This window comes from Dendrobates tinctorius, unplaced genomic scaffold (assembly GCF_039654945.1).
Source record: "Dendrobates tinctorius isolate UK_male_01 unplaced genomic scaffold, ASM3965494v1 ptg000043l, whole genome shotgun sequence".
NCBI lineage: Eukaryota > Metazoa > Chordata > Amphibia > Anura > Dendrobatidae > Dendrobates > Dendrobates tinctorius.
The window spans coordinates 28,320,088-28,333,496 of NW_027361711.1; positions in this window are offsets into that span (position 1 = coordinate 28,320,088).

Sequence of the window (13,409 nt, forward strand, 5' to 3'; positions counted from 1 at the left end):
CAAACAAACCTATTTCAACACCCTCATCACCTCACTGTCCAATAACCCGAAACGTCTCTTTGACACTTTTCATTCTCTACTCAATCCAAGAGTACAGGCCCCAACCACGGAGCTCCGAGCTGACGATCTGGCCAATTACTTCAAAGAAAAAATTGACCAGATTCGACAGGAAATTATCTCCCAATCACCTCATACCATGCACTGTCCTCCCTCCCCCACTGCATCTAGCTCACTCTCTGATTTTGAACCAGTCACAGAAGAAGAAGTAAGCAGGCTCCTTGCATCTTCTCGCCCAACTACTTGCAACAGTGACCCATTTCCATCACATCTCCTCCAGTCCCTTTCCCCTGCTGTCACCTCTCACCTAACTAAAATATTTAACCTCTCTCTCTCTTCTGGTATCTTTCCCTCCTCATTTAAGCATGCCATCATACATCCACTACTTAAAAAAACCATCCCTCAACCAAAACTGTGCCGCTAACTATAGACCTGTCTCTAATCTTCCCTTCATCTCTAAACTCCTGGAACGCCTGGTCCACTCCCGTCTTATCTGCTATCTCTCAGAAAACTCTGTTCTCGACCCTCTCCAATCCGGTTTCCGCTCTTTACACTCCACTGAAACTGCCCTCACTAAAGTCTCTAATGATCTGCTAACAGCTAAATCAAATGGTCATTACTCCATGCTAATTCTCTTGGATCTCTCTGCAGCATTCGACACTGTGGATCATCAGCTCCTCCTCACTATGCTCCGTTCCATTGGCCTCAAGGACACCGTTCTCTCATAGTTCTCCTCCTATTTCTCCGACCGCTCCTTTACTGTATCTTTTGCCGGTTCCTCCTCCTCTCACCTTCCCCTTACTGTTGGGGTCCCCCAAGGATCGGTTCTAGGCCCCCTCCTCTTCTCCTTGTACACTGCCCCTATTGGTCAAACAATCAGTAGATTTGGTTTCCAGTACCATCTCTATGCTGATGACACCCAATTATACGCTTCTTCTCCTGCATCACGCCAGCCTTTCTAGAAAACACCGGCGATTGTCTAAACGCTGTGTCTAATATCATGTCCTCACTATATCTGAAACTGAACCTGTCAAAGACTGAATTCCTGGTGTTTCCTCCCTCTACTAATGTACCTATACCCGACATTGCTATTTCTGTGTGTGACTCCACTATTACCCCCCAGCAACAGACCCGCTGTCTTGGGGTCATACTTGATTCCGAGCTTTCCTTTGCCCCCCACATTCGATCACTGGCTCGCTCTTGTCATCTGCACCTTAAAAACATTTCTAGAATTCGACCTTTTCTTACTTTTGACTCTGCAAAAACTCTTACTGTTTCTCTTATTCATTCTCGTCTCGACTATTGTAACTCTCTTCTAATCGGTCTCCCTCTTACCAAACTCTCCCCTCTCCAATCTGTCTTGAATGCTGCAGCCAGGATCATATTCCTCACCAATCGTTACACCGATGCCTCTACCTTGTGCCAGTCATTACACTGGCTACCCATCCACTCCAGAATTCAGTAAAAACTTATTACCCTCACCCACAAAGCCCTCCATGGCTCAGCACCACCCTACATCTCCTCCCTTGTTTCAGTATACCACCCTACCCGCGCCCTCCGTTCTGTTGATGACCTGAGGTTAGTATCCTCAATAGTCAGAACCTCCCACTCCCGTCTCCAAGACTTTACACGTGCCGCGCCAATTCTTTGGAATGCACTTCCCAGGTCAAAACGATTAGTCCCCAATCCCCACAATTTTAAGCATGCCCTGAAAACACATTTATTCAGACTGGCCTATCGCCTCAACACATTAACCTAATCTATCCCTGTGTGGCACAGCCTAAAGTTTTACCATAACCAGATTTCCCGCATCATGTTCCCACATGCTTTATGCATCCATTAGCCCTCCGTGTCTGTACTGTCACACACTTAACATTATGGCTGGTCCATACAATCAGGGCAACTGTTACCACCCACCTTTCGTGTCTACCTCTTTCCTCATAGACTGTAAGCTTGCGAGCAGGGCCCTCTTTCCTCTTGGTATTTGTTATAATCTACTGTATGTGATTATTGTTATGCTGTAATGTCTATTGTCTGTACAAATCCCCTCTGAAATGTAAAGTGCTGCGGAATATGTCGGCGCTATAAAAATAAAATTTATTATTATTATAGATGGCTCCTGTCCAGGGCTCTCAGACTGCCTGGGCAATTTGGCAGGTGGTGAAGAGACAGATGGTTGCTCTTCAGTGCTCTGGCCCTGAGAGGATGCGGAAGTCATTGAAGTGGATGCGTTAGCTGCCATCCATCCGACAACGGCTTCAATTTGTTCGTCACGCAGCAGTGGGGTACGGCGAGGTCCTACAAAGCTGCGCATGAAGGACTGTTGCCTGGTAAAAGTGGGGGATGCCGGGTCACTGGTGGCTGCAGCAGACACCGAATCCCCACGTCCTCTTCCTGCTGAATCCCCCCGTCCTCTCCCTGCTGAAACTCCACGGCCACGACCAGGTGCCTTACTCCCTGCCTTCTTCATCTTGGTAGACTGATAAAGATAGGCAGAAAAGTAAAAAAGGGGTGGCTTAGTGTTCTTATTCCTGAACACCTGCTAACCAGTATAAGAAACACTAATTTTGCTAAGAGTGTGTGTACTACACTTTAATATGATCTAATGTGGCCTACACAACTCTAAAGTGGAGTGTTTGGTGAACTTTATCTCCTTTTTTTTTTTTGGGGGGGGGAATAAAAGGATGTGACCAAAGTTTGAAAGCTATAGTATCACAAAATTTTTGGAGCGATTACAATGCAGAAAGCTAACCTACAATGCAATTGATGAGGCTCCAAAAAATAGGGTGATACTAGTCTGGCTGGCCCTGAAGGGCACAAGCCAGCAAAAAGGCTCCTCTATCTAATCCTATATAGTGTTTGCAACCAACCAATGACAATGGATGCGGATGGAAGCACACAAATATAGGAGCAAAAATCTGGACAAATTAGCTGCAAAAAAAGGACTATGTATGAGGCAGTGACGCACGCTGAGCGGACTACAACCAGCGGTGGCTGTAGAACACACTGCAACGTTAGCTGCACTCACACACAGAGAGACCTATCAGACAGCCAAAAACAGTGCAGAGAAATGGGCTATAGCACTGAAAGGCTGCTGAAAGGCTCCACTGTCCACTCCTTTAGTGTTTGCAACTAACGTATATGGATACGTATGGAAGCACACTATACAGGAGAAAAAAAAAGCAGCAATAAAAGAAAAATGTGTATGAGGCAGAGACACTCGCTGGGCGGCCTACAAGCAGATGTGCCTGCAGGACACACTACACAGCGTGGGTCTGCACTCACACAACCCTTGCAGACAGCTATTAAAACAGCGCTGCTGGGTTAAAAAAATGCTACAGTGGTGGATTATGTCGCCTGGGTAGAGCAATAGATATGTTTGATGATCGCTATTTCTAACTGTCCCTCACAGTCTTCAACAGCAGCCTGTCCCTAACTGAATTCACAGCAGAGTGAACCCGAAATGGCGGCTGCTGTGGTTTTTATAGTGCATCATGACATCATTTCAGCAGCCAATCACAGCCATGCCAGTAGTTAACATGCCTACATGCCTAACAGGATGTGCCCACACTTCTGAGGATCCCCACTGGCTGAATCAAATCGAGCGGCCTCCTAGCATTATGGGAACTTCGATATGAAAAAAGTATCGGAACTAAGTATCGGAATTCCGATACAGCTAATATAGGCCGATACCCGATACTTGCGGTATCGAAATGCTCAACACTACACACCACTGGTCTTCTCAATGATATGGAAAAGAAGTGTATTGTGGGTGATATGTGGCCCCCAGTCACAGGTTGTGCACCCCTGCATTATAGTCTAAGGGCATATTCACACATTTCATTTTATTTATACATTAGTTAATTTTTATTTTATTGATTTGCAAATAAAAATCACCTACCTATTAAAGTCAATGGGTCTGTGATAAATAATGCCATCCATATAGCACCATACTGCTGTCCATTTTTCACTGTTTGAAAGCTAGCAGGATTTTCGAAAACCTTTAGAAGTTTCATTTTTACATATGAGAAAAGCGGATGCCACTCTGATGGTATATGCGGTCACGCGGACCAAAATTAATTGAAAATCATATTAAAAATATCTATTTTCCTTATACGCAAAAAACAAAGTATAAAATGAGCCTAACTGGTGCACGACAATCTACTGCCCATAGTCATTAACAGCCCATGCTCCCAAACATTTGACGAAAGTTTCAGTTATGGGAAAATGTGAGTTTATCATACCCCTGAATAATGATAATAATTTACATTTTCCTACTGTTTATTATCTCTTCTTTTAACCAAACCAACCATGAGTTATTAAAACTAATGAATGGTCTAAACTTACAACTTACATTCCCTAATGAATCATTTTTCCATTCTAATAATTTGACACAATGTAAATGTTTATGAAGGTTTTTTAAAAGACGACCTTCCTTGTTCTAATCAGCATAGTATCTTAATTTGCGTATTTTCATCTTGTTTCATAGGCTGTGTGCATTCCTGCAAGGTCATTTAGAAAATACTTTATCCTCTGTGTGAAAGAGAATCTCCAGCCAACAAGAAAGGTTCATCTCAAGGACAATATGTCTGACGGGAGAAGAGAATTCAATTTGTACCTAACATCACTTTTCTATAAAATTCTGAATGGGTTAAAACTATATAAACTATATATAATTTAAACACAGTACAGAAATGCAGTAATTAGTGATGAGCGAGCACTAAAATGCTCAGGTCGAGCAAACTGGAATACTCGGGTACTCGAGCCGAGCAACGAGCCCAATCTAAGTCTATGGGAAACCGGAGGATTTTTGCAACGACTTTTAGGGTCTAAAAACGTTGGAAATCAATGGGAACAGTGGTCAAATGACATGGGAACATCATGGGGAAGACCCCAGGAAGCATTTCTGACTCCCAGGTCACAGCTGTGAACAATTTTGTCAGAGTCTTACACCACTTTTACAGGCACACAATAAAACATAGAAAAACAAAACCAAAATGGATTTTCCTAGAAAACATGTTAAGGAGCATCCTTTCCACGGTAATGATTTGTATGTAAGGAAAAATAAATAACCCAAAACAAAAATGTTCCTCTATCACTTGGGCTATGTTCACACATAGCGCTTTTGATGCGTTTTTCAACTTTAGCATAGCTTTCAACCAAGACAAATGCATTCACTGGGAAATGTCATTTTAACATTTTACAACCTTAGTTGGCCATGTGGTGTGTGACACATCAAACAAATCCTTTTTCATTTATGAAAGAGGGTCTCTGAAACTCACAAAGCCTATTTTTATAGGCTCAGTAGTCGGCCTTCAGTAATCTTAGCGAGCCATCAGCTGGCTATGCTTTGGTCCCAATATTAAACAGTGGGTCTCTTTTACTGATATTGCGTATGCAGTGAGAGGCAGGGATGCCCAAAATTTGGATGCACCACAATAACCCATTGAACAGATTTCCTGGATGGCCGCATGAAATAAAAGTTCCCATTGTTATTCATTTGGTACTCCCATAATGTTTGCCTGTGCATTGAATGCAAGCTCTGCCCTATCCAAAAGTTACATGCACCCCAATAACACTTTGAAACAATGTCCTGGAAGTCCACATGAAACCAAAGTTCCTATTATTCATTTGGCACTCCCATACTGTTTGCTTATGCATTGAATCCAAGGCATGCCCTGCCCCAAAGTTACACACACCCCAATAACCCTTTGAACCAATACACTGGACGGCCACATGAAAACAAAGTTCCCATTATTCATTTGGTACTCCCATACTGTTTGCCTATGCATTGAATGCAAGCCCTGCCCCAAATTTGCATGCACCCCAATCCCCTTTGGAATAAATGTGGAGGATTGCCTCCAAAAAATGTTTTTCAAATTTAAAGGGGTGAGTCTCCTATACTTGTAATGCCCATACACTAAGTGAATGGGCTGCCAAACATTTCCCCCTGGGAGGTACACCTCAACATACTGTGTAAACATACTGTGTACGAGCATCATAAACCCCCTCAAAAAAAATAACTTGCCTGAGGAATCACGAAACACGTTCACCCTGGTGATCTAGTGGTGGTGTGTGAAGAGACGTGGAGGATGGCCTCCGAAAAATGTTTTCCCAGTTTAAAGGAGCGGGTCTCCTATACTTGTAATGCCTATACACTAAGTGTATGGTCTGACAAACATTTCCCCCTGGGAGGTACACTTCAACATACTGTGTAAACATTTTTTGTACGGGTATCATAAACACGCTTGAGAACAATAACGTGGCTGTTGCATCACGGAACACGTACACCCTAGTGAGCTAGCGGTGGTGTCGGAAAAGAAGTGGAGGATGGCCTCCTAAAAATGTTTTCCCAATTTAAAGGAGAAGGTCTCTTATACTTGTAGGGCTGACAAACATTTCCCCCTGGGGGTACACTTCAGCATACTGTGTAAACCTTTTTTTGTACAAGCATCATAAACACCCTTGAAAAAAATAACTTGGCTGTAGCTTCACGGAACACATTCACCCTGATTATCTAGTGGTGGATGATGAGGATGAGGAGGATGAGGATAGCAGTAAATAGCCAAAATCAGGATGTGTATACCCATGTGTGGGTGTGAAAAGGTGCATGGGAATATACCTCCCAAAAAAATGATACTATTTTTGAGGTTATGTTTCGCTGTTAACATGTGGTGGTGTAGAGAAGTCTGGCCCAATCCAGCCCCTGATCATTTTTATAAGAGTCAGCCTGTCAGCATTTTCAGTTGAAAGGCGGATGCGCTTATCAGTTATAATACCACCAGCGGCACTAAAATCCCGCTCTGACAAAATGCTAGCGGCGGGGCAGGCCAGGACCTCTAAGGCGTAGAGAGCCAGTTCATGCCACGTATCCAGCTTGGATACCCAAAAATCCAGAGAGGAATCACGGAGGACGTTGGTACGGTCAGCAAGGTACTCTCTCAGCATCTTCCAAAACTTTGCACTTTTTGTGACAGTACCCCGCGCCTCAGGGCCACTGCGATTGGACAGTCTGAGAAAACTCTCCCAGAACTTTGACAGTGTTCCCCTCGCCTGTACTTCTTGGTTGTACAAAGAACTGTGACCTCTGCCACCAGCGTTTTCAGAAGGGAAATTTTTTAATTCCGCAACAAAGGCCTTCTGGTACCACGTCATTTTGGCACACCTGTCTGCCTCTGGAAGAAGAGATTGAAAGTTCTCCTTGTGGCATGGGTCTAGAAGTGTCACCAACCAGTAATGACTGTCACCCAAAATTTTGAGAATACGAGGGTCACGGGAAAGGCAGCGCAGCATAAAGTCATGCGTTCCAGACTTCTAACAGGCAAGACTTCCATGTCCTCACCAAGAGGATGACTGACCATGCTCTCCTCCTCCTTCTCCTCCCTGTCCTCAGGCCATCCACGCTGAACAGACGGTATGACAGCTGTGCTTGTAGTACCATCTATAGCGTGTGAAAGTAGCTCCTGTTCTTCCTCCTTCTCCTCTTCCTCATTGTCACCCAATCCACGTTGGGATGAAATGAGGCTGGGCTGTGTGAAATCACCCTGTATCATTCCTTGCTCCAGCTCATTGTGCTGTGCCTGCAATGCATCCTCTTTGATTGTGAGCAGAGAGAGTTTCAAAACACAGAGAAGCGGGATGGTGATGCTAATTGTGGCATCATCGCCACTCTCCACCTTAGTGGACTTCTCAGAGTTTTGTAGGATGGTACATATGTATGACATCCATGGCCACTCCTGAGATCTTATGTGTGGAGTCTGAACTGAATACCGACGGCCTTGTTGATGCTGGTAGTCAACAACTGCCCTCTTTCCTTTCCAACATTTGCAGTGTATCATTCCAACGCATGGGGACATTACACACCAGTCGGTGCAAATGGAAGGTTTGTGGAAAGTGCAAACGCTGCTGAAGCACGGCAAGGGTGGTGGAAGCTGTAGCTGATTTTCTAAAATGGGCACACAGGCAGCAAACTTTCACAAGCAGATCCGGCAGCTCAGTGTAGCTTTTGAGAAACCATTGAACAACAAGTTTAAGCACATGGACCAGACATTGTCTGTGTATGAACTCGCCTCACTTCAAAGCCATCACCAGGTTCCGGCCATTGTCACACACAACCATGAATGGTAGTGCAATAAGAGACTGCGCTGCTGTGGTAGAATTCAAGATATCTTTATTGCCAGCGCGTTTCCTGAGCCAGTGCCCTGATGAAGTGAGCTGGGACTGGCTCAGGAAACGCGTTGGCAATAAAGATATCTTGAATTCTACCACAGCAGCGCAGTCTCTTATTGCACTACCAGCCTTCTCTTTGTACCAAGTCCTTGGACCTCGTGCAGACTGCTGCAGCTGTTTTATGCGATTATAGGTGTTGTGACTCTCACAACCCTATCAGGTGAGCCTAACACTTGCTGTGCACTCATCTACTTTCCATACAGACCTACGCATTGGAAGCGCCCTGTCTCCCCCTTTTCTTTACACAACCATGAATGGCTGTAGGTTCAGCGGTGTCAGCCAAAGATCTGCCTGCTTTTTCAGAGCTGTCCACAACGCTTCAGCATTGTGCAGTTTGTCACCTAAGCATATTAGCTTCAGTACAGCCTTTTGACGCTTGGCTGAGGCAGTGCTGAAGTGCTTCCAGCTTGTGAATGATGTGGTCATTTCAAAGATAGAGGCTGAAGAGTAGGAGGTGCAGGAGCTATAGACTGTGGGGGCAACCCTGACTGATGTAGGGCCTGCTATCCTCGGCGTCTGGAGGACGTGTTCCATACCAAGGTCTGACTAGGTCCAGGCTTCCACTATGTTAACCCAGTGTGCCATCAGCGAGATGTACCGTCCCTGCCCAGAAGCACTTGTCAACATGTCTGCGATTATGTGGACTTTCCCAGTAACAGCATTGTTGAGGGCACGGCTAATGTTGACACGTGCTTGTGTAATGCGGGGATGGCACAGCAGGAGAAATAGTGGCAGCTGGGGACCGAGTACCTTGGGATGGCCGCCGCCATCAGGTTGCAGAAAGCTTCCGTCTCCTAAGAGGCAACATTTCGAGCTCAAGCAGATGAAAAATTTGTGAATTTAGTAGTGTGGCCTCTTGGGCATTTTGCTTGCATTCCAAGGACTGGGATATGGACAAATGAATGCTGTGCTGGGACAAGGATGTGGACGTGCTTGATGATGGTGCTCCTGTAGTTGAGTGTGTGCAATGACAGGTGCAGGGCAGGAGGCATCTTCGCAGGCACCATGGACAGGGGATTGGCTTGCACGTACAACAGTGGAAGAAGCACTGGTGTCACCTGCAGACACCGTTCCTGGACCCTGGGATTCGGCCCACAAAGTCGGGTGCTTTGCTGCCATGTGCCTAATCATGCTGGTGGTGGTCAGGCTGGTAGTTTTGCTTTTTGCCTCCCCTGCTGATGCAAGCCTGGCAGGTGGTGCAAATGACCTGTTTGGCTGTTTTTTAAAGACTCTGACGATAACCCCAGACTCGGGAAAACTTAACACTTGTACTGGCAACTTTCGTCATCTTGGTGTTACGGGGAATGGTTGCCTGTCTTCTGTCTGCGGTCAACACAATGCTTCTTCCTGCTTGTTGGGGTGCTACGCCTCCCTCCCCCTGTGTGCTGCTGTCCTCACTTTGCATGTTCTACTGCCAGGTTGGGTGAGTTACTATATCATCCACCACGTCGGATTCCACTTCTGCACCCTGGTCCTCCTCCTAAATTTCGGGCAATTGTGTCTCATCATCGTCCACCTCTTGTGACACTTTCCCATCATTGCCTTCGTGTGAATTTTGGCTGCTCAAATCATTGGCCATCGCTAAATGCGATCTCCTCTTGTCCCATTTCAACTGCACCCTGAGAGAGGCCCGACGAGTACCGAGCATCACCGAGTATGCTCGCTCATCACTAGCAGTAATCCATTAATGTTTAGAAAGCTTTCCACCTTATATAAATTGTCCGTGCTATGAGTACTGTAATCTACAGGTAATCTACAGGTAAAATTAAAGCTGCACATGGGTCTTTTACAGATCTCGTATTCAGCTGTTCAGAATCCTATTTTCTCCAAAAAACGTCCATTTAATGAAGATCTACTAGAACTTATTAAAGTAAGATACAGTGGGGAAAAAAAGTATTTAGTCAGTCAGCAATAGTGCAAGTTCCACCACTTAAAAAGATGAGAGGCGTCTGTAATTTACATCATAGGTAGATCTCAACTATGGGAGACAAACTGAGAAAAAAAAATCCAGAAAATCACATTGTCTGTTTTTTTTTCATTTTATTTGCATATTATGGTGGAAAATAAGTATTTGGTCAGAAACAAAATTTCATCTCAATACTTTGTGATATATCCTTTGTTGGCAATGACAGAGGTCAAACGTTTTCTGTAAGTCTTCACAAGGTTGCCACACACTGTTGTTGGTATGTTGGCCCATTCCTCCATGCAGATCTCCTCTAGAGCAGTGATGTTTTTGGCTTTTCGCTTGGCAACACGGACTTTCAACTCCCTCCAAAGGTTTTCTATAGGGTTGAGATCTGGAGACTGGCTAGGCCACTCCAGGACCTTGAAATGCTTCTTACGAAGCCACTCCTTCGTTGCCCTGGCGGTGTGCTTTGGATCATTGTCATGTTGAAAGACCCAGCCACGTTTCATCTTCAATGCCCTTGCTGATGGAAGGAGGTTTGCACTCAAAATCTCACGATACATGGCCCCATTCATTCTTTCATGTACCCGGATCAGTCGTCCTGGCCCCTTTGCAGAGAAACAGCCCCAAAGCATGATGTTTCCACCACCATGCTTTACAGTAGGTATGGTGTTTGATGGATGCAACTCAGTATTCTTTTTCCTCCAAACACGACAAGTTGTGTTTCTACCAAACAGTTCCAGTTTGGTTTCATCAGACCATAGGACATTCTCCCAAAACTCCTCTGGATCATCCAAATGCTCTCTAGCAAACTTCAGACGGGCCCGGACATGTACAGGCTTAAGCAGTGGGACACGTCTGGTACTGCAGGATCTGAGTCCATGGTGGCGTAGTGTGTTACTTATGGTAGGCCTTGTTACATTGGTCCCAGCTCTCTGCAGTTCATTTACTAGGTCCCCCCGTGTGGTTCTGGGATTTTTGCTCACCGTTCTTGTGATCATTCTGACCCCACGAGGTAGATTATCAGTGGTCTTGTATGTCTTCCATTTTCTAATTATTGCTCCCACAGTTGATTTCTTCACTCCAAGCTGGTTGGCTATTGCAGATTCAGTCTTACCAGCCTGGTGCAGGGCTACAATTTTGTTTCTGGTGTCCTTTGACAGCTCTTTGGTCTTCACCATAGTGGAGTTTGGAGTCAGACTGTTTGAGGGTGTGCACAGGTGTCTTTTTATACTGATAACAAGTTTAAACAGGTGCCATTACTACAGGTAATGAGTGGAGGAAAGAGGAGACTCTTAAAGAAGAAGTTACAGGTCTGTGAGAGCCAGAAATCTTGATTGCTTGTTTCTGACCAAATACTTATTTTCCACCATAATATGCAAATAAAATGAAAAAAAAACAGACAATGTGATTTTCTGGATTTTTTTTTCTCAGTTTGTCTCCCATAGTTGAGGTCTACCTATGATGTAAATTACAGACGCCTCTCATCTTTTTAAGTGGTGGAACTTGCACTATTGCTGACTGACTAAATACTTTTTTTCCCCACTGTATAACGTTCTGCCAACTGCTTTGGACAGATAGCTACCTCTAACGACTCCCCCATACATGTGTTTTCCTGGAGAGAGAAGAAAGATGTTGTCAGACACAACTCATCCCCCTGAAAACAAAAGGAAAAGCAATGATATCCTAACTGAAAGATCCTTCTCTCCCAGACATTATTTATCGGTGGAGTGTCAGAAGAGTCTCAAACAAATCGGATTGGTCTATTGGTCCTGCCAAAATCGGCAGGTGTGCCTGACTTCCACCTAATGTACAGCGTGTGAGTAAAGAATTGAAAACGTCATCAATTTTTAAAGTAAATATATTTCTAAAGATGCTATTGACTTAAAATTCTCACCAGATGTTGGTAACATCTCATCCAATCCACTCAGGGAAAGAAATCAAACCATAGATGTCCATAAATTAAGTTATGTGTAAGATTGAGAAATGACACAGGAAAAAAGAAGTATTGAACACATGAAGAAAGATAGGTGCAAAATGCCATGGGAAGTCATGTCACCAGCTGAAATCTATCAGTAATTAGAAAGCAATCCTGCCATTTAGTGAAAAATAATATCAGATTGTTCAAATGATGGCCTATAAAATGGTGTTTCATTAGCAAGGGGCCAAACAAGAAACATCTCATAGTGGGTAAAATAAGTGAACTGTCTCAAGACCTTCCCAACTTTGTTGTTGCAAAGCATACTGATGGCATTGGTTTACAGAAGAATTTCTAAAATAATGAAGGTTCCATTGAGCACTGTTGAGGTAATAATCCAGAAGAGGAAAGAACATCTTATCACCATAAACGAGTCACAACCAGGTGCTCCCCATAAGATTTCAGAGTAGTGAAAAGAATTTTCAGAACAATTGTCCAGGAGTCAAGGACCACCTGTGGAGAGCAACAGAAAGAGCAGGAATCAGCAAGTACATTTGTTTTAAGGAAAACAATAATTAATGCACTGAACCTCCATAGCCTGTATGCACACTCATCACGCAAGACTCCACTGCTGAGCAACAAGCATGTTAAAGAGCATTTAAAGCTTGCTCAACAACATTTAGACAAGCCTGTGAAATACTGGGAAATTACAGTCTGGTCAGATGAGACCAAAATTGAACTCTTTGGATGCCATAATACACACTATGTTTGGAGGCCAAAATGCACTGTATTTTACCCCAAAAACTCCATACTAACAGTGAAGCTTGGAGATGGGAACATCATCGTGTGGGGCTGTTGTTCAGCACACAGCACTGGCACATAATTGAAGGAAGGATGAATGGGCAAATGTACAAAGACATTTTTGAAAAACATCTGCTGTCAAATACCAGCATGATGAAGATGAAATGAGGGTGGACATTTCAGAAAGACAGTGATCACAAACACACAGTCAAAGAAGCTCTCATTTGGTTTCAGAGAAAGAAAATAAAGCTGCTAGAATAGCCCAGTCAATCACCTGACCTGCATCCATTAGTAAATTTATGGAATTTACAAAAGATCAGAGTTCATAGAAGAAGCCCAGAGAGTGCTTGTGTGGAAGAATGGGCCAAAATCACACCTGAGCAATGCATTTGACTAGTTTCCACATACAGGAGACTTCTTGAAGCTGTTATCACCAACAAAGGCTTTTGTACGTATTAAATAAATTTCAGTAAGCGTGTTGAATACTTTTTCCCTGTG